At 37.8% G+C, this 23,482-nt stretch overlaps 1 protein-coding gene across 1 annotated transcript in view; it reads left to right on the plus strand.

Moving 5' to 3' along the window:
• The first annotated feature begins 7,922 nt into the window (after window positions 1-7,922).
• atxn1a (ataxin 1a) overlaps window positions 7,923-23,482 on the plus strand; it is a 127,757-nt gene continuing 112,197 nt past the window's right edge. The window contains 1 exon segment of the mRNA XM_038300318.1: window positions 7,923-8,163. The gene's annotated coding sequence lies outside the window, so the exon portion shown is untranslated.

A 23,482-nucleotide genomic window follows, 5' to 3' on the forward strand; every position in this document is an offset into this window, starting at 1 on the left:
TCAGCGAGCACCGCAGCTTCTGAGACATTTGAAACCTTACTTTCATTCAAGTAGGTGGTAACTTTCTCAGGCAAATTACTTTTAAAATCTTCCAACAAAATAAGTTGCCTAAGCTGCGTAAAATCGGCAACCTTCTTAGAAGCGCACCAACGATCAAAGAGAATTTCCTTATCTCTTACAAAATCCACATAAGTTTGATTATAGCGTTTTTTTAACTTACGGAATTTCTGACGATAAGCCTCAGGCACCAGTTCATATGCCCTCAAAACAGCACTTTTAACTTTGTCAAAATCAAGGCTGTCAGCCACAGAAAGAGACGCATATGCCTCCTGCGCTTTGCCACTTAATGCACACTGTAACAACAAAGTCCACACATTTTTGGGCCACTTAAGTGTGAGTGCCACCCTTTCAAACAAGATAAAGTACTTATCTACATCCCGCTCATTAAACGGAGGAACCAGGCGAACATTTCTACTCACGTCAAAATCATTCGATTTGGGTTGTGAAAACCCAACACCAAGCTCGAGTTCCTTCAACCGCAGTTCGGCTTGTATCCTGCTTGTATCAGCCTGAATCTCTAACCGTCGCTGTTCAAGATGCAGCTCCTTTTCTCTCAAAGCAAGCTGACCCAATTCAACTTCCAGTTCCTTCAAACGAACCGGGTCATCCTTGAAAGAAGTTTTCGATGGCGATCCAACAGGACTTTTCGGTAAAACTGTAGCAGGAAAAATTCCTATCTGCACCAGTGCGTCTAACAACTCAGCTTCAACTGTTCTTCTCTTAACACGTTTATCTACGGAAACCTTGAAATGCTCGGCTATTAACAGCAACTGATCCTTTGTGCAGTTACGCAAAGTATCCAACGTGGGCTCACGAACAAACTCATCCAGGTCAAACTCCATATCTACCCCTGGAATCAAGCCACACTAAATCAGGAACACCTCTGCACAAACAAAGCTACAGCACCACCAGAACCGAATGCACTAATTAATCAGCGCAACGCGCGTCAGCCGCGCAAAAACACACACAAGCCCAGCACAACCGCCAACAAACAAAAACCAACCGAAGGACACGACCTGTCTCCAAAAGCACACTTAGTTTAAACAAGCCCCAAAAAATATGTTACGTCCCGCTAAGGACCAACATAACAGGGGACACGAAAGGCACGATTAGTTTTGACAAGCCCCCAAAAATATGTTATGTCCACAAAGGACACAACATTTCTGGAGGACAAAAAAAGCCCAATTGCTTTGACAAGCCCCCAAAAATACGTTACGTCCCGCTAAGGACACAACATATTTGAGGACACGAGACAACAAATGAGGGTTCAAAGGAATTATTTTATTTAACACTTCTCTTCAATTAGCTGTTCTTGGTCAGCTTCTTCTGATGTCCTGTGAAGAGAAGAGTAAGAAAAAGGCCCTCAAATCCCGTGCCCCAAAAGTAAAAAAAAACCCAAAGTAGCAACAGAAAGTTGGACCTGGCAGGCCGGCCAAACAGAACAAAACGGTACAGCAGGGGGCCAACCCTATACAGGGCCGTCGAAGCCCCTACTGGTACCGAACTAAAGACCAAAAAAATATCCTAAGAAAAGAAAAATCGAAAACAGGACTACCGGTCCCGCCAGGCCAAAAACTCAAGAAAAAAAGTAAGAAAAAAACGGTTAACAAAAATACCGCATGGCAAGCTGGATCGTCCGCTGCAGGCCGCAACAGGAAGACAAGTGCGCACCGCGCACGCTGGAACCAAAAAGGAACAGGTGGAACGCGGCGTCCCAAACGAGGTAGGAAAAAAAAAGGAACGCATTAACGTGCTGAAGGCCAGCCTATTTATAGGCGGACGACAGCACCGCAAATTAACATAATTAATTTAATAAAGAATCCCAAAATATTTTAACAAAAGATCCTTTAACTAAAGTCTGTAAGAAAGCAAAAAAAAAGAAATAGACAAAAAAAATCCTAATGTGCCCGCAGCACATAACACCGATATGTACAGCACTTTGTGTCGGCTTTGGTTGTTTTAAAGAGCTTTATAAATAAAGTTGAGTTTTTGTAATCAACTGGATTTGTTCCACCCTCTATTTACCTGATTTGTGCCATTTGCATTGCTCAAGATGCATTCCTCATATCGCTGACTGATATTTGATTATGCCTTTAAATTAGGAAAACATGTAAATCACTCACTTCTTTTGTGTTATTTGCATTTAATGTGAAGGCACCTTACGTCAGCACTTAAATGTCTTATCCCTCACTACAGCTGCCTGGTCAGATTATACCAAAGTAAAACATTTTGCTCAGGAAATTGCTGCTCTTTATCCAGTTTCACAGATGGTGAATTGATTTGCAATATTATCATCCTCTACACGTACTTTCATGTGTACCTCAATTGTCTTGCATATACTTGAATTCGCAAAAACACTTGAGGAATATGCATTGACACAACATTATTTCTGAATTGTTTAACAATGAGAAATGTGTTCTTTGTGTACTCTAAGAACAAAGAAAAAAAGCATTTCCAAAGTTGGAGGCAAATCCTTAAATTACTATCGAAAATCCAGAAAATCTACAAATCAAGATTATTTTAAAGTGTTGTAAGTAAATATTGCTCTTAAGAAAGAAGCAAGAATGACAGTATACGTTGGCATTGTTTCAGACATCTGTTCAATAAATCTGTGAATAGCAGTGGAACACAATGGTAGAATTACCTGCAGAATTGAACATCGTTGTCGTAAGAGGTTATAAGAGAGAGTAGTTGTTCATTACATGTTTACTGTAACCTTAAAATCTGAGGTGATGGTTATTTTTGAAACATGAAAGTGCTGCTTTCGTTTTCCATTAATAAGGTCTTACTCAGTCCCTCCCTGATGATCTCAGATGTTCTCTACATACCGTACATCTCTATCCAGTAGCTATGCAATTGCAAATACTTTAAATTTCTTAAAGGGTACTAAAAAGATAAAAGATGCTCTTATTCTTATTAACCTATGTCCCAGCAGCAGTTTTCATCTCTTGTTCATGTAGCAGATCGTCTTACATTTGTTTTACTATTTCCACTAAAACAGAGTTGCTTGCTTCTGCTTTTAAGGAGTGTTTGCTCAGCTATAATCAATGGCGAATGACATATCACTGTGAGTCATTTAACAAAGAGGTATGCACATGTAAGCTGCCTGTTTTTTATTTCTCAGGGCTGTTCTGGTACAAGCCACACCCAGTCGTACTTTATTGTTCCCAAGTGCATGCAGTTCACACCTCCAGCAAAGAACTCTAGGGAGTAACCCAATGCTGGAAAAATGTACTTGTCCTCTGGGGAGTAGTTCTTCAAGTACACTGTAGCCATTGAATACATGTTTGTGTGTAACAACGTTGTATCTTGTTCTTTAGCAAAATAAAATGGAAGCACTAGCTTGTTTGGAGCTGGTAATGAACCGGTTCAGACTTGTAGATGTCCACGCAACATATAGAAGCTCTGTTTAACACTACATGTGTGCTTGTTTGTACAGGCAGAGTGGAGCAAGCAAGCTGCGCAGGTACATGCCTGTGTTTATATGCAGTGTGACGTGACCTAATAATACTATAAGAAAATGTGACCATCAGCTCAAAACTAATGTTCATATGTTAATTTATTCAAAAAAGCAACTATGCATTAGGTAAATCTGTTTATTTCCCTTTAAATGGAGCCACATTTATAAGAAAAATGCATTTCTGCGTTAAGCAAGACGTGAGTGCATAGACTGGTTATGTGAAAATATTTCCAATGAACGCTGGAATGAAAGCTGTTTGGCATGCCAAAAATAATACTCTTGTAATAATTAAACAAACAAAAAAACTGTTTATAGTGGATGTACTGGTATTTCTGGGTAATTGTCATGTTGTAAGAACCAGTGGTGCTTCATTGTTTCTTTCTTTGTTTTTTTTTGTTTTTTCAACAGATGGACTCGGTGCACGGTAGAATTCATGGTGGATTCTATCATGGTGAGCTGGCCAGGACCTGCTACAGCAAAGCCTTCCCAAACCATGACCCTTCATACCGTACTTTATAGTTACTATGAGGTTCTTCTTCTGGAATGCTGTATTTGTTTTATGCCAAATATGTCCTCTTCGTTTTCGAATAATTCAATTCTAATCTCATACAGTACAGTCCGCCCAAGGAACATCATTCCAGGTGTTCTGGTATTTGTATAGGTTCTTTCTGTCCCTATTGTTATATTAAGAGATCAAACCATGTCTCTTTTCACATCTCTATAAAAGTTCATCTTGTTTCTGTCACATTTTTGAGGAACAAACTTCCATATCAACACTAGCTATTCTGTTAAAGTATTATGAACTAGTTATTATGGCTTTCATTGTTCACTCTCTCTTCAGCAGTCAGGAGCACATCAATATAGATGGCTAAGGGTTTAAAGAAGGCAAATCCCTTTAAAATTGCAACCATCATCCATTTTCCATTGCGGAAAATCCCTACTTGGGTCGCAAGGGTTGCTGGTGCCTATCTCCAGCAGTCAATGGGCAAAAGGTGGAGTACACCCAAGACAGATTGTCAAGCTATTGCAGGGCAACACAGAGACAAACAACCATTCACACACACACCTAAGGAGAATTTAGAGAAACCAATTAACCTAACAGTCATGTTTTTGGACAGTGCGAGGAAGCTAGAGAGAATCCACACATGCACAGAGAGAACATGCAAAGTCCATGCAGAAAGTCCCCGGGCCGGGATTCGAACCCAAAACCTTCTTGCTACAAGGCCAGAGCACTACCCACTTCAACACTGTGTACCCTACAATGTGAATTTATCCTTAACATTAAATACTGTTTTTCTCACATCTTAAAAATGAATCTTTAAAAAGGCATTTTATACAGCTTTAATGTTAATGTAAGTGTCCGAGTATTTTTAAAAAGCAATTAAACAAACACAGGTAGCTGCTGGTTTTCCTTTTTTTTAATTACATAATTTCTCATTTTACTATTATATTTTTTGCATTTACTCCACAAATTTGTAATCTTAGAGCAATCCTTAACTGACCAGATGCAAAGTTCATCTGGGTGTGATGAAGGAGACCTTTTGAAACTCATACCAAGCTAAAACTACTTTTTTATTTGATTGTAAATCCATTAGCAAGCAGTCCTGTTGATATAATAAAAAGCCCTATTTAATCAATAACACTTCACCTCTTTTGTCAAGTGCGAAAATGTGATGTAAAAATCTCATTTAGATATCAGTCCATTCACCGCCAAACTATGTGTCTTCATTTCTATGCACACAGGGCATCAATGTAACACTAAACCTGTGGCTCACAGGGCAGCCTACCTCTCTGGCTCTTTGTTTGTTACATATGTGACAAGAGTACAATGGAGAGTCGGACAATAGGCCACTTATTGGGTGACTGGCAGGGAGTGGGATGCATCTCTGATTATCCGTCACTCCGCAACCTCGTGCACCCTGTGGCTCATAGTGGGCAGTATCAGGTTACACTCTGCTGTACAGGGACAGACAAAGACAGCCACACTGGAAATCAGAAAGGATACACTGAGGCCAGCATGGTGAAAGTCTCTCAAAATAGATGAAAAGTGAAACAGATTTAGAAGATGACTTAAATGCTTTTATTAGTAAAGAACTGAAAATGGACAAGCCCTGATTTACCTGGTAAATAACCATTTTGACTTTATCTCTAGGTCTGACCTGCCTACAATTTTAGCCTCAATGACACTTGTGAGTTAAGCTTTGGGTTACTATTAGAGCATCCCACAGAAATGTGTGACCAATCTGGTGACTGGTATGAGGAGAAGACGTCAGGCTGTTGTGGTTGTGTACGAATCACCTAAGGTCCTAGTTTGAAAAAGGTAAAACATTTTATGTGCCAAGATGCCTTGTTTGTTCGCTCTTAAATAATTTAATCTAATTAATGAAACCAAACCAGAATAAATAGCAGAAATAATTACTTAGATAATGTACTTTACTTTAGAAGCTGAAATAAATAAATGTTCTAATATAATAGTAAGGTCCTGAAAGGAAGCGTTCATTTAATCTAAATAAATCTTATTGGGAAAACCTGCAAAGAAGTGCATTCAGCTATCTTGTAAATTACAGATATTATAGGTTTTTACTCGGGTTATTCTCATGCAGATGTATCTCTTAGGGAGATTTTTACTTTATTTGAACATTTCTGTGATGCTGTGAAAACAGGTCTCTAACGCTTAACAAAATCAGTTTTATTTAGCAATAAACATTTTAGTATTCAGGCGATCAAACCATTAATTTGTGCAGAAATAACTGTAGCTGCCATTAGAGTCAACTCATTTAAATATTCTAATATTTAGTTAAAAATAAGAGTTAATACATACTAGTATTGAAATTAAAAGTTCAATCATAAATAAATAACTAACTTTCAGTTAATTTATGTCGTTTATGTACATTGGTTAAAAAGATCATTAAAATGTAAGGAGGAACCTATGTTTTTTGTTCCGCATGTCACGTTGTTGCCCATGGAAAAAATTGATTGACACAATTATTTTTTTTGCACCTGTTTTTTTTCAAGAAGTTTCACCAGAAAAGCTTTAAGACTGGTTTTCTGAGAAAAGCTGTATGAGTTATCTTTATATCTCTAGAGTTTATGCGGCCAATGAGTTCTGACGGCATTTTTGGGGCTTTATAAGACGTGTTCACAATAAATGGCTTTTAAAGCCAAAAGAACAACGTTGAGCCTTGTAATCTCGAGAGGAGTAACAAACTGTTTTTATGTATGGTTGCTACAGAAGGAAAAAAAAAGGAATCATTGGAGTGGGATATTTAATATTTTGATGCTTTACATGTTTCCATGCATTAATCTTATATTTGGGCCCCTGAATTAAGCCTTTTGGGGCTCAGATCAGAGGTGAGCAGATTTCTTCTGAATCTTTGAGTCTTTTTTCCCCCCTTTTTTTAAACAGTGTCCTGTCTGGTGATGTGGCAATAAGAATATCAGTCTAGATTCAAAATGAGATTTTGCTTTCACAAGTGAAGCAGTACGGCTATCGCCATAGTTTTCCGCTTGATTTATGCATATAAATAGCTTTATTATAATTCATGCAGGGAGTATTATAGATTATATGGACACTGCAATGTAAAGGAAAAACAGAAAAAAAGAGAAAAGATGAAAGAAAGAGGAGATCAAACGGGAGATAACGATAAAAAATCTTCAGTCTGCTTCATCACCTGCAAAGAGATGTAAAAAGAACAGCACAACCAACCGATATAGTATAAGAGATACAATAAATGAACACCTTGATACTATCGCTGAAGTATAAGTAGTATTATTTAATCCGACATGTATACTGTGGTAGCTGAAGGTAAGAATATTGCTGCAAAAAATGGAAATCTAAATAAGTAATTTTTGCTTAAATGAAGAGCATTTTTTCTTGGTCTGCCAATGGAAAAAGACCATTTACAATTAAAATAAGAAAAAAAACATTGCTTTGTCTTATTTTAAGCGCATATTATCTAATTATCTTATTTTAGTGGTAAAAATACCCATTCCGTTGGCAAATTATCTATTCAAATTAAGGGTAAAGACACTTAATTTAAGATTTTTTTAAACCAAAAACCCAGATGGTTTTTGCAGTGATGTGCTTTCTGTATGGAAGTGAATCTTTAAGTTCCTGGAGCCAAGCACCTGTGACTGTGACAGTGCATGCAAAGTTTATCCCTGAGTCTCCATCGCCTGCCATGACCTCCTGACCTTCAAAAAGACCATAGAAATGTTAAAACAGAGGCCGAGATGAGACTGAACTGTTACATTGGCAATAAAGAACGCAGTCAAGCCGGAGTTTGAAATCTAAACACGATTGAACTATTCCAAATGACGTCTGCGCTTTGACATCCCCACGCCTTAATTGGTGCTGTCAGTGAACTTCTCGCGTAATTCCGCGGCTGTTTGCCCAGCTCCAAACCCTGCCTGTCACATTTTTTGCATGAGTAGCTCGTAAAAGTGCTCCAGTTGTGGATCTCTCTCCCTCTCTCTCTTTCTCCTTCTCTCTGGAGGTGGGGGCAGAGAGGTATTAGCCGTGCGCCGCAGACATCATTAGGAGGGGAGACGCTTTTCCACCGTCAGCGCCGGAGCGCGGAGCAGAGCAGGGGAGCCCTGGCAACAAAAAGACACACTAACCCAGCAGCCCGTTACACCCCACGGTAAGTCACTAAAGTGCTCACTCTGAGCCGCTTTTTCCAAACTGTTACTCCTGTTTCGGAGCTGTGCTTGGACATGAAAATGGCTGGAAGAGCATGGTAAGGGTGGCGCTGGAGCTCTCTCCTCTCCTTTCTTTACTTCAAAGCTTTTAGTAAATGTTAACTTCGCACTTTACTAGAGACTAAAACAGTCCAGAGAAACGAGTGGCACACGCGTGTATACTTGTCACTTTGAAGCTTTGGAGTAAAGTGAGTGTTTTTGTAGCGGCGGAAGAGGGAGCGGAGGTTTGGCTGGGAAGTGACCGGGTGAGGAGCGCCTTCGCCGGCCGCCCTGATCTCAGCCAGCCGCTGCGCTCCGCGCTAAACTGCGCCACTCGACCTCCGCCCGAACATGTTCCCTTTACGCCGCTTCTCAGCGGTAAACACCGCTAAACGCAACCCTATGTTGTTGCAAATGCTTGTTTTCATACTCCAGGTTGGTTGACAGGGAATGTCAACCAACCCAGAATATTTTTTATCAAGGTTTCACCATCGCGGAAGTGTTTTTCTCCCAACAAGAACTAGAACTACTCTCCAAAGTCAAGTTTATATGCTCACTTTTTTTATTCAACACACTTTTTTATGCATGGGGTTTGCATACGCTCACCACTGCATGCGTAATATGTTACTACATGGTGTTTTACATTGCCAGCTGGTTGTAAAGGACATACGGTTTGTGATTGCAGGACTACCCGTGATGTCATTCATCCGAGCTTGGACCATTATATAACGGGACTGTAGGGAAGCCTATGAAAGCAGGCTATTTTTACACTGTTTACACCTCAGTGCAGGGTAGGGCTATGCTTCCACTCACAATATGAATTTAATAATGCAATGGAGGAAAAAAGTGCATGGGTATAAAGGGAGTGCTGCAGTTGCAAATCATCCACTTTAAGCCACTGGTTTGCAACCTTTAGAATTATAAGACCCACCTTTCCTCAAGTCCAGCTAAATGAAACTTGTATAGAGCTTAATAGAATATGACTCATTATTATTTTTTTAAATATCTGCTGTAGGAAACCTGTTGCAGTCGTAAACAGCCAACAGTTGTTTTTGCAAAAAAGGAAGCATGGATTTTCCCCAATAGGATATTATCTGACCTGATAATATTCAGACCTGAAAAAAACAAAACCAAAACACTACTCTCAAGGTCAGGATAAGAAAAATAAACTGAAAGACATATTTTTGGTACAATTAAGTTTTTTTAATGAAAATTAAATTCAAAAGTTTCTTTAAAAAAACACTCCCAAAGCTTCTGAGACTGCTATTTATACTAAACCATTAATTATCTCAGTTGCTATTTTTAGCCACTATAAAGTAGAGGGTCCAAAGAGCTTCAGGGTAGACCCCTGCTTTGAGGGGCCTTTTACAGGCCCCTTTGCAATACACATAAACTCTATTCTCAGTAAGAGACCATACTAGGAGCTTTGTAGCACAGACCCTGAATTAAAAAGCCTTATTACAATTTCTGATATCTTATATTAAACTCAAAGACCTGATCTTTGGAAAGTGCAACATGTCCTTGAATGTGCAATATACTCTTTATTGCAACTGCTATTTATTTATTTATTTATTTATTTATTTATTTATTTATTTATTTATTTATTTATTTATTTATTTATGTGTGTCATTTTATCCTGCTAGCAATGTTATACACTTCTTTCTGATTTTTTTTGTTATTTTATATTGTCTCTTAAATGATCTCCCATGTCATGTGTTTAATGGTCCTTAGATAAATAAATAGCACATATAGTGACAATAAAAAGAAGTACAGGAAATGTTTCCCTTAGTGCTCTCTATTGTGTTGTGTTTTATTATTTAGAACAACTGCGATCAGATGTCATAACCTGTTATAACACCTTATTATGAATTCTGATATCTTGCCTCATTTAATCTGATTGATAGAAATGCCAGAATATGTTTCTTGGAAAAATAACAGCAACCAACTGCATTTTGAAATCTTGTTTTTAAGGATTTAGAACTAATATAACAACGTCAGTATTTCTAAAGAGAGACAAGGTAGGACATGAAGAAAGGAGATGGCCTTAACTAAAATATACCAACTGCACATATAATTGAAACTACTACTGCAAGCTTAACACCCGTTGTGAGTAGAAAAGTATTAAGAATGAGATAGAAAAGGTACATTTTATTCATAGGAGTGGATAGTGTAAAATTTCCCATTTTTTTGAAATAGCTATAAAAAAAGCTATAAAAACTGTTTTTCATTGCTTAACTTAAATGCTTGTTAACTTGAATTTTATGCTTTTAAACACTTATTTTGAACTTGCAGAGCTGAAATGTGAAACCGTACCTCATGAAGTGTATACTGCATTTTAGAAACTCGTGTTTGACCCTACAAATGTGGTTAAGTTGGATAACAGACTATTTGACATACCATGCATTCGTTGCAGGGTTGCCTTTATGGTTTGTTTTTAAACAAAATGTTTAGCTAAATAAAAACATTTTTTAGCCATTTATACCATAAACATCATGCGTCTTTTCTATGTTAATTTAGCATGTAGCAGTTCTTATTGTGGTGTTTCTGCCCTGAACAAGGGTGTTTTAAAAAATGGTTGAGGTCTTCTTGATTGAGTGTGATACAGCGATGCATATGTAGCTCTTTATTACAAATGAATACACTTAGAGAAAATCTGAAAGTTCAAACATTAGATTTAGGAAGATGGATCAGTGGTAATTTATACAACAAACATGGTTTTGCATTATAACCATGATTGAGAGATCTGAAAGGGCATGTCTGTTTCACATGAAGCGAATACATAGTCAAAATGAAAGGAATAGAGCAGAAAAAGTTTTACCGCAAAACATAAAAAATACTGTACAGTTCAGTGAAAATGAGTAGGAATTATTGAAAACTGTACTAAATGCACATTACAATTCTGCATGAAAGCAGGAGCAGAATATTAACAAGAAAATTGAAAACAGAAAGGAAAACAGCAATTAACCTCAGATTTGTAAAAAAACGTATTGGGCTTGTTGCAGTGATAGTTAAGGACTTGACAATATGTGATTACATCGATACACCTATCATTTGATTACCGAAACCAATTACATCAATTCAAAACAAACACACTGATCCACAACATCATATCTAAGATATGCTTTAATTTTGAAATTCACAAGTCAAAATACAATAGTGAACATTAGTGAAGTTGTTGTATTATTAATTATACTGTTTTTAATCTAAATGTCGGATGCATCTAGTAGCTTAGAAATAAAATGGTCAAATCATATTTAATTGGTTTATATTGTATTACATTATTGTGTTAGAGGAGCAGCCCAGGGACCATGAAACACATCAGAAGTTCATTGAGCCCATTACCCCTACAGCCAGCATGCATGTGCACAAATAACACATCACATGCAACAAGCTAAACCTTTTTTCAAACTCCAGAATGTTATTCTTTCTCATAGCGATGTCATGTTGATAATATGGCATTCAAATTGCCCGCAAATGTATTGAATGGAAATTATACAAACATTTATGATATTGTTATGCAAGGACATTGATATCACATTGTATTGTGATTAAGCTGATAGTTATTACAACCCTAATAGATAGAAAGTCTAACCTCCGGGGGAAGGAAGGATCTGGGGTTGCGGTCGTCAGTGCTTTTAGGGTACAGCAGGCTGTCACTTTAGGACCTTTTCATTGCTTTTAGAAGAAACCCCAACATGGAACTTTGGATGCTCTACCATAGCATCAAAAAAAGGTTCTCAGAAGTAGCCCCTTGTTCAGAAAGATCTCAGCATCCTCAGAAAGTACCTGGTTAATGTTGTTGTGATTAATACAAGATTTTACTTTGCTAAATTAAAATTCATCACTTGTTGAAAACACTACACGCTAATCTGGTTTTAGTGTTGGGCAGTATTCCTCCATGTTTCCAGCGACACAAGCTCCGTCTTTGGCTTCGGTTCTAGCTTTTATTCCATGACTGAAAAAGTTGCTCTTTTTTTAGGCCCCGTCCACACGAAGTCAAAATGAACACGAAACGCTAATATTTTCCAGAACGTTTGTCGTAAAGACGGAGACGTAAAATAAATGTGATCGTCCACACGAATGCATGAAAACGCTGCAAAATGTATGCCAGGCCTGTGAGTGGCGCTGTCGTGCCAAAGCAAAAATAGGCGACGAAATGTTGGGCATGCGCACTAATATTTATAAATGGTTGCCCTGCGGGTCCATTTTCGTGGTTCAGTCAAATTCAGGTGCTGAACTATGTCGTCGATATTGCTCTGTTCTTCCTGGAGATATTCCAGAAGAAGAAGATTCTGTTGTAAGCCCGACAGCAGGGTGAGTAGCATGAGCAGCAACCATTCAACACATTACGGCGCCATTGTTGTTGTGATACTGTGTCGCGCATGCGTGTTTAGAGGCGACGCTATGACGCATGCGTGTAAAAAAAAAAAAAAGCGGTTACAGCTTAAAGATGGAAACGCGAAAACGGCGTTTCAAAATCTTCCCACTCTGAAGGCTGAATAAAAAAAAAAGATCGTTTACAGACCCCCGAAACGCCGGCCTCGTATGGATGAGAGGCTGGTTGGGTGAAAAATTTGTGCGTTTAGGCCAGAGTTCGGCTTCGTGTGGACGGGGCCTTAGCACCAACTCTAGGCAGGACCAGACTCATTGGCAACAAAGAGATCGACAAATTTCCCCCAAACTTATCTTAGTGAATGATAAGAGTAGGTTTTGCTGGCCAAAAGTTGGGATTAATGGATTTGGTTTTTTGTCGATTCAGTATTTCTGAGATTCTCGTAATCTTCAGGCAAACAAGATGTAAAAGACCCAACTGAACTTTTTTATTGTGTGATCATAACACAGTGATCAAGACGTGCTGTGCCCCAGCACACACTCGAACACGCACACACGGCCTCTCCCCAACACACACATAAGTAGCTCCCTATATCCAACATAGCCTTTGATTCTAGCCGCAACTCACTTTCAAATGGTAATGAGAGGCAATTAGAAGCCAATGTGTCCTAATCACAAGCCATTAAACTGAGCCTGGCTCATTTGTCAGACCCCTGTGTGCACATGGAGCTGAACAAACAATCACACATGAGCACACACGTCTTGTAGATCTTGCCAAACGAGGGGGAAATTGTGACTCTGTGTATTTGAGATCTCCAGGTAATAAGGGGGTGGAGATTTCACAGCTGAATGAGCGAGTGACAGAAATGACTCCTCATGTGCAAGACCAGGCGGAGAATGATGGGTTGGAGGGCCTCACAGATTGACCTGGGCGGTGAAACAACAGGTGTTAGTGGGTGAGACTCAAGAAAATGGAGTTGAATCAATTCTTCATCTTGCTATTTATTTCGACTATAAGAGGCACTGTGAATATAGGTTCTACAGAATGGATTTCAATTTATTTATATAGAACCAATTCACCACAAATGTGTTCTCGAGTCAGTTTATAAGACAAGCAGGTCCAAATGGATTCCAGGTTCCTCTGAATTAAATTCAGATGAATGTAACACATTACAGTCCAGTCATAATGTCAGATTCTGCTCCAGTGACTCATACTTCAATTAAATCTAAATCCTCATATAAAACAGTCAACTCGTTGGTCAGTTTGAGATTCTTATATCTTCTAATCCTCTAAAAATTAGAAGATATAAGAACAATGTTCAACATTTCTCTCTTTTTTTTGTAACCTTCCTTATGTAAGCAGTCATAAATTATTTGAAGTGGGAGCAGAGCCAGCATCACATCCACCTTGTCTAAGAGAGACAATGATATGAAACAGGGGTTTACTGATATTTTAAACACAAAGACGAAATATGTTTCATGTTAAACTCATTAGGACCATCACCAGGAGCAGTTAAAGGGAAAGTGCTGTCTCAAAAAACAACTTAGAATAAAAAGCTGTTCTACTGTCGGCTATCGAACGCTTTCAAGAGCTTTACAACTTTATGATCAATATGTGCTCTTGGTCCTACACAGAGCTGCTAAAAGTTATCTGAAACTTAAAAAATAGACCACTTGTCAGATAAAAAGACTCCTTTTTTTGAGTAAAATTTTAAATTAAAGGCAAATTGAGTTTCCTCCAGTTCTACAGAAAATATGTTAGACATAAATAAGGCAGAAACTGGCTGAAATTAGAATAAGTATTGGATTGGCTTAAAGCTTTATCTTTAACTATACATCTAGAAATATTAAAAACTATTTAGAGGATTTCTCTTTTTTTTTACATATACTAGGAGAGAGCATAAAGTGACTAAAGGGCCACATGGAAACCTGCATTTAACCTGGCAATTGAGTATATTGCAAACAAGGAGTTGTTTTCAAGCCTTTATATGTGTCATTTATCATGATGAATAATGTCATTGGTGCCAAATTCAGAAGACCATTAAATAGCAAAGAGCACCTCATCAATTTCCAATAACTTATTAGAAGTAATGGCAGAAGAAAGCTTACTAGAACTAGGAGAAAAACCTGAAGAATGTGTGGGAGTAATGGATATATAACAGTGTCGGTTTAAACCTGAACCAACAGGTGGATCTTTGGAATTAATCATAAAGAAATCATTTTATATTTTCCATATAGGCAAAATTTAATTTATCTTTTTTTTTTTTAAAGCCACCCATAAACCTCTGAAAAGCATTATTTAATTTCTCCTATGTCAACAGGATTTTTGCTGTCTTCCATTTTGATTGAAAAGTGCAAAGTTTGTCCTGCTGGTTGTCACGACAAGACTTGACAGAGTCTTTTTTTTTTTTTTTACAACTCAACCAAAATTTGCTGTGCTTCGCACTAATCGCCCTAAATATGCCTTTTTACGTAGTTAGATGGGCGTCCTTTTGCATCGCTGCGCATCACTTTGCGTCTTTCCATATTGCTGCACTCCTGAATGTACCTTTATATAAGGAAAACATGATGCATTCCTTTGTGTCTGTTGTGAACGCACTATTAAAGCCAAGTGCCCCTTTGGAACATAAAGGGTAATAAAATCTTTAATTTAAGATTTAATATTGTGGGCTATCTGGTGATTATTAAAAATTGAAGAAGTTCAATGTGTGTATGAAATTAAAGTTATTTGTTATACTGTTTGTTTTGGTGTTTTTAGGCCTGGCAATATTTTTGAGAAAAAGGCTTTAAATGTATTATGCAGTATTAATACAAACTGACATAAGTTAAAGAGGAGTGTTTTGCAATGCAGTTTAAGGTTTTTTAAGCTCGTTCAACTCCTCCACAAATAAACTCCATGTTCAATAGGACGACAAATGTGTCACTTTTGCTTGTGCATCCACACCTGAGTGCCGTCTCAGCCGTATCCCTGCTTGAAGCAACAGGAAGGAAGCCACTGGTGTTGATTGAAAACTGAGAGATGTAAGAAAAGTGTGTGGCAGAGGAGAGTTAAAAAATAAGAAAATATATGACAAAAAAATAAACCCAATAGGACTACATGGTACTAAAATAGACAGTGTGAGAAAAATGGTGGTGAAAATGTGCAGAGCGGTGGGTGGGGATGGAGGCAGATCAAGAGATTGAGCTGTCTCGTTGAACCACGCGGTGTGCTCAGACCTTTTCAGCTTTTCCTTTCATCCTCCCCTATTCACGAGTGCACTGAGTACACATGCTTGCACACAAGAGAAGGGACACACTCACGCTGTGTGCTGCCTTTAAAGGGGATCAATGAAAGCTTTTTTGTGTTTTGTTAAAGAACATTCTGCTGCTTTTTATCATGTTTTTAGATTGCGTAGTGTAAACCCTGAGCTTATAATGCTGTTAGGATAAAATGAAGCAATAATAAGCCACTATAGATGACATTTCCATTATTGTGCTAGAAAATAAAAATCAATGTATTCAGCTTAGATATCACTCTTATATTTCCACACTCTGGAGCAGTCACTGATAACTGTGTGTACATTATACTGCATGTAAAGATTATGTGTTTTGTTACACCGTTCAGGGGCTTAACTTACATACATACTCCTGAAATGGGTATCTATGCTATAAGTGTCCCAGCATCACCAACCTGCAAACTTGTGTTTTACTGTTGGGTCGATAAGCTGCAGCATGGCTCAATAGCTATGTGAAAAAGAGAAGTCTGGACTTTGATCAGCCAAGTGTAGCCTTTGGCTTTGTAATGGCTGCTTGTCCAGCTCACTTGATATGCAGTTGTCTATATGTCTGGCAAATCACTCTTAGAGACTGAACTTGGCTGAACTCCAGGGGGTATAATGCCTCAACAGTGACAGCGACCTTCTCCATGCACCACCTCTCAGGTCATGCCTGATCTGTGTCTGATGTGAACAGGATGAATGGAGGATAAAGTTGATCTCTGATTTGCAGTGATTTACATACAATGATGGAGGTAGCTGTATGACCTCGAATCAGGTTGGGAAGGTATTTAGAGGTGAGGTTTTAGGACATATTTTTTTTTATCGGCAAGTTTATTAATAAAACTCTTAATTTTCTAATCAAAGTTATTAAGCCCAGGCTTAGATCTACCAACTGCACTGCACTAAAATACATCTGAAAAACAAAATTTTTACGCAGATCACATATTTTTAGATTTAAAAAAAAATGTCACAACTAATGTTTTAGACAAAGTTTTTAAAATTTTTTTAAACCAAATGAGTTGGGCCATCTTTTGGTCAAGGGAAAGGGTTTTGATTAAAGTAAAATGCACTTCATATGTTAAGTTATTTTTCTTTATTGGGGGCTAAAACATCAGTCTGTATTTAGATTTTAGATGTATAAACACGTCTTTTTATTTTTTTTTCATGCAAACACCACAGACTAGATATGCTAAGACATTGCTTTTTAACTACTGTAGGTCTGTGTAAAATTCCTAGTAAATAAAATTATGCACTGTTAGATGCTGGTCATTATGACCATTTTAAACTTTTTATATTTTTATAGTTGTGGTTATTTGGTAGTCGAAGTTTTTGAGTATGTCCGGATAAGCCATCTACTCTAATAAATTCCATGCCAACCAGAATAAAGTAATTATTTTGAAGGTATTACAAAATAAGAGCATACTCGCAAAGCAGGATAATAAAACTGTAGCTGATGAATATTTTAATAACCTATTAATCTTGTAACTTTTTTAGATTAACCTATCAGATAGCAAATAATCATTGAAAACAAAAGGTGCCTTTTGCATAATTTGAACCAGGCGAAGCTATAATAACTCTGCCGCTTAAAGAGATCTGGATAGATGTTATTTAAAGAGATATTTTGAAAGTTTTTATTGAAAAATATCTTGGCAACACCCTTTTCATCAAGCCTTTACGACTTAAAATGTATTTTGATGAGCAGATTGACACCTCAGTAGTTGAGCGACGATGCATCTTTAAACCTGTAGCCTATTTTCTTCAACTTACTTTGGGCCGGTTCTTGCTCTGTTTCTGCCGATGTGACACCAAGCTGACCTAGCAACAATCAAAGCATAGCAGTCAAGATGGATTTTGGGGGTACTCAGAAGCGACCACCGTGCAGCTCAACTCAGACATCAAAGGCCACATAAGTTTGAAAAAAAAAAAAAAAACCCAACTTAAAGTGTTAAAAGAACGAGTAGAAGAGTGCAGTTCCATGCTTTGGCCACCAGTGGCAGTGTCATAAAAACTCCATCATGCCTCTTTAAAGACAAACAGGTTTCTTATCTTAAATACAAATTTTATACATGCTTTTTTATAGTTAGAGCTTATTTACTGCTTTTAGTGGGTTGCTCTTTTTGAGATAGCATACTTCCAATTCAGTTTAACCCAATCAGAGGTTATGGGCAAAAAATTATACCTAAGTGAGAGTAGCACTACTTCATCATATATTAACTCAAATAAAAGTAAAAAGTAGACTTTAAAAATCTAAGTAAGAGTAAAAAATTATTTGGTTAAATGTATAAAGTACTGAGTAACTGATTCACTTACTACCTATGATCTTAACGATTTAATATGTCCTAAAATTGTGTAAAATTGAATGAAATATAAATTCATATGCAAATTTTGGTGTTTCAAAGAATAAGACAATAACATACAGAAATTACGCAATAAAAATGAGGTAGAATGACCACAAATCAAAAAAAATGTTTATACATAAAACAAAAAAAAACAGTTGTAGAATAGTATGTACAATATGGTAAATTATAATATATTGTTAACTGTATGTTCACTCAACTTCCAAATGACTTGTAATAATTTAAAATAGTTTAGATCTTATCAACAGGTGAAGAAATCACGAGGTGGTGAATTTCCAGCATAGGATATTTCAGAGGATGTTTTACTGTCAAATAAGTATTTAATGCAGAGCATGTTAATCCAGTTATATATAAATAGCTTTGTTAATTCAAAATATTTTTGAAATACTTGCTGAAAGATTGACAGATGCAGTGACAGAGCTGCAGTAAGTCATTCTAAAAGGATAATTTATGTAGAAACGTAATTGCAAACTGAATCACACATTGCTTTTTTTTCTTTTAAAAAAACTTTAAAAATAGTTTTGCACTGTGTCCCTCTTGTCTCCAGGTTCCTAATTCTGATTTTATTTTGTCTTTTGTTTCCTATCATCCAGAAAAAAATGTCTTCTTGAAAGTATGTCTGACTAGCTGGTAAAACTCTACAGCTTTATATTGTGTAAGGATAAAAGCTGTAAATAAGCATGTTTGCTTTTGATGGTGGCTCTATCCCAGTTGTTAGAAGTTAGTAAAGAACTCAATGCCTTAGCTTCAAAGCGGGTGTGTTGGCATCAGCGGTGACTTATGTCTGAGTGAGAAGGATGTGCATTCAGGGAGAGGAATTCAAAAACAGGAAAATGGCTAGTGATAGAAACAATCCCTTGAATACCAAAACCCACCCTTCACCAGTGTTGTTCTTGGCAATACCTTTCTTTCCATTACTACTGTTTACTTTTTAGGATGTTGATTCCAACACGCAGCACATGGTAGCTTGCCCAGACTCACTGCATTCCTCAATTGTTTCCCTGACCTCCCTCCAATGCAGCACATATATGGTATGGATAACTCTTGTCTATTTAAGGGGATCATAGTTTTGCATACATTTTATAGGAACATTATTACAAGGATCCACAATAATCTGGGTAAAGACTTCAGCCCTGGAGATAGATTATGGTAAATCCATGCCTACAGAATCAGCATTTTTTAGGCCTGCCTCTCTCAGGCCAAAACTATTCCTTTTCCAACATACCTGTGGTGTGGTCTGAACAGGACATGTAGAAGAATGCATAGTTGGATGGCTGAGGTTTTCATTCAGTCACTCTGTCTCTGAATAGATTTCCATTCGGCCTATACTTGTGGCTTGGCTCTTTCAGGTTCCTTACTGGATGACTGACTTGATGGCTAAAGATCAGCCTCATTTGGCAGGAGGCTTTGTTGTAGCAGAGACATAGTTGTCAAGCTTTCAGGAGACATAACAGTCTGTCTGGCCTTTCTGCTGATTATAAAGTGAGCCTACAGCATTTAAACATGGCAGTTGGCTGTGGAAGTCAGAGAGGTGTGCTAAGCACAGATCTAGCTTAAAAAAAACTACTGAATAGGGATGATCATTGCCAGCCCGAGATTTCCAGGAATCCCAATAGCAATTACATAATTAGAGCGTCTTTGGACAGACCGTATTTTTCTTTAGAAATGAATTGCTCTGAACCAACAAGGTTTCTAATGTGCTTTGTGTTAAAATGAACCCAACGGCCTGTTTATTTTTGAAAAACAAATATTAACAGGCTGTTGGATTTCCCAGTATTTATTCTGTGTGTTGTTTTTACATCAACAGCCTGTTTCTGCACATTGTTTCTTTCCTTTCATTGTCTTTGAATGAATCCTATATTAATATTGTAATTTTTTTGTACATTTTCTGCTTTAAACAACAGATTTCAAAAAAGCATTTTGAGCATGTCGGTCTTTAGTTTCTATCATATATTGTCTTCTATGGCATACGTGCCTTTAAAATGAGAGATTTATATTATTTTCCTCATTCTGTGCTTTTTAAAAGTAATGCTGAAGTGTTTATCACTTCTTTTTGGACAACAGGCATAAAATTAAAAAGTATATAGCTTATATATTCAGTATTAAAAGATTAACATGTTTAAAATAGGAAAAAAAAAACTTGCTGTAAAAAATTTCCATCTTCATAAACCAGAAACCTTCTGTGCAGCTGTTTAGTTATTGTAAACATCTATCTGCAGGGGCTTGCCCAAGGGAAATACCTGTGGTGTGAGACGAAAGTTGACCTAATGGGAAATTACTTGGCATCCTCTGCAGATTAAAATAGCTCTGTGCTTTTTACTTTTTTTTGCTCTGTTATTTTTTTTCTACGTTCCCAAACCTTAATTACTCTTGTGCAAGATTTCTGACTTTCCAGATGTCAGATCTCTATCAGCTATAGTAAGAGTTCAACCGGGTTATGCTCACAGGAGTCATTGGAATTTTATCTTGAGGAACTAAGGCTACGTTCACACTGCAGCCTGAAGTGACCCAATTCCGATTTTTTTTGCCCATATGTGACCTGTATCTGATCTTTTTATGACAGTCTGAACGACACAGATCGGATTTTTTCAAATGCGACCCAGGCCACTTGGATATGTGGTCCTGAATCCGATACGTATCTGATCTTTTCAAATGCGACCTGTGTCTGTACGGCCAGGTCGCATTCATCCGGCCTACACGTCATTGATACTTGACAAATGTTACTAAACGTTACTAATCTGCGTCCTACTAAGCGGAGGTGGGAAAAACTAACAACCATGGCGGAAGATAACACAGAGAGCAGTCAATAGAGAGCTCAGTGAGAGCTCTCTATTGACTCTATTGACGTTGCTATTACTGCCCCACAAAACGCCATTGCAAGAAATCTGGCTCTCTTTCTTTTTGATCTTCTTAAAAAGATTTCATTCGTAATGTGCCTGCTCCTGTTGGAGAAGAACTTAAAGAACGCAATATACGCTGCGGTATTACGAGTCATGTTTACTTCCGCAAACACTGAGGACGCTTGCTACATGTGACGTCATCGCGTCCTCGAGTGCGCATGCGGGACACTTCGGTTGAACGCTTTCAGTTCACACAGTAGATCACATACAAGTCGCATATACTTGGAAGTGTGAACGGACATGCAAAAAAATCCGATTTCACAAAAAAATCGGAATTGAGCATTAAGGCCTGCAGTGTGAACGTAGCCTAAGAAGCTCAGCTATTTCTAAATGGAAACTAAAAGGGAAAGATTCATAGCAATGCTGCAAACATACACAAACACACCCACACACACCCCACACATATATGTAAAAGGCAATTCCTTTGGTCTTAGCCCTTAAGAACATATTCATTAGACTTTACCTCAGTTGTTATTTGTTGATATGTCTTCAGTGCTTTCTATTTTTTAATACCTTTTTTTAACTGTGTTAAAAGCACAAGGGGCTTTTGTAGAGGGCTGCTGTTATACTAAGTTCTAGTTTTATTGGTTTAATTCCTATTTTGTTGTAGTTTCTAGATTTATGTTAGTTCTCAGATTTTTCTGTTGTTTTCCTCTGTTGCCCTCTTGTGTGTGTTCCTTTCCCTTTGGCTCCCTCGTTGTCTCCTCTCACACCTGCTTCTCATCTGCTCGTTAGCCCTGCCTTTGTCTCAGTCAGCTATAAATTCTCTACCTCTGCTGTCGCTCCTTGTTGGTTCCTTGTTGTTGCTGGTCCTGTCGTCGCTGTTCTCTGCTCACCTCGTCTCTCCCTGGCTCCTTGTGCGTGTTTTCCCCTGATGTCTCCATGGTTCTGGTCTGTGTTACATTTTTAGTAGGATTTTTGGATTTTGTCTCTGTTATTAGTGTTTGCATTAAAACTACAAGAAATCACCTCAGCCTCTCTGCCTCTGCATTTGGGTCCCCTAAACCACAACCAAAACGTGACGCTTTTAGCTGGGTGCTGCCATTTTCCTATGCTTTTAAAAGGCCTAGCTGAGTCACAAGAGCAATATTGGTTGGATGCATCTATTTACTGCTTCTGTACAATCTTCCTTTTTAATGGCATGCAACTCTGCTCATGCAACTCAGTGTTGTATATAGCTTCACAAATCGACAGTCAATGGCTTAGTTAAAGACTTTCCTCTGGGGAGTTCTGAATCTTCAGCTAGCAATAAACTGAGGATGGGGATTCCTTTCTCAATAGTCAAACACTCTGACTGTAATCCAGTTTCTGTTTCAGAATGAATGGAATATTGACGTTTAAACACCCTTTAGTTTAAATACACTTTTCTTTCCAAACGGTGGCCAAAGAAATGTCAGAAATAGCACCTGTTGCTGCACATTGCAGGTCACCTGGATGAAAGCAGGTCACCATATTTTTCTTAGGGGTGCTGCAGAATCATAAGGGCAAACCAGGGGTGGAGCTGAAGCAAAAAAAAATACATAATTGAATGTTTGTTGGCAAAAGAAAAATAATTTTTCTTCACATTCAGGAGACTGTAAAGTTTGAAGGGATCCACTAGGGTGTTTCCTCAGCAGGAAACCAAGCAGAAAAACTTTGTGAGGCTTCTGTTAAAACCATGACCTTCATAAAAAATTCCCCTAATTTAAAGTGACTGTTTTAAACATAAAATCTAGAACGATGTAGATTATGTTTGCACTGACACAATCGAGACGGATTTTGAAAGCTAGTAAGAGCTATTTAAAGCTAAAGCCAGATTACAACCGTATTCTACTGCCCATGACTGCAGCACACACATGCAATGTCTGAAGATCATTGCTCAGGATACCAGAGAAGCTATACAGCCTTGCATGTATTGCGCATGAGCTTACGGCATGCCCTTGCTCTCGTTCTGGGCTGTGTATATAGGGCTGAAGGTAGCGCTGGTAACTAAGGTTACAAAGTTTTATCTACAGATGCTGTCATGTGCTTTGTTCATTAGTGCTGACTCGTTTTGTTTACATTAGGTTGTCTTGGTAATGTCAGTATATTGACAGTTGTGCAAATACAGATTTCAGGAACACTAAAAGGCTTGTACACTTGTGAAATGTTGCTCAGAGCCAGTTTTCCTCTAACTAGGCCCTGCAGCTTTTTCTTGACCCTGAAAGTACTGGAAGTTTTGCAGACTGCTAGACTTATTTATATAAATAGCATTGTTAAAAAGTGTTTTGCAGGAAGAGACAATGATGTTAAACATATACCAGTCTAAGTCCTATTTAAACTTTATCAGGACCTATCTGTATTTCATAAGCTTCCAGCTGATTCTGGAAAGGGATCACTTGAAGTTTTGTATTTTTGTTTTCTGTTTATATTTCGTCTTTGATATGGAAAGAGAAGCGGCAACTTTTCCACACAGTG

The sequence above is a fragment of the Cyprinodon tularosa genome, unplaced genomic scaffold (genome assembly GCF_016077235.1).
Source record: "Cyprinodon tularosa strain WSP-4 unplaced genomic scaffold, ASM1607723v1 ctg446, whole genome shotgun sequence".
Lineage (NCBI taxonomy): Eukaryota > Metazoa > Chordata > Actinopteri > Cyprinodontiformes > Cyprinodontidae > Cyprinodon > Cyprinodon tularosa.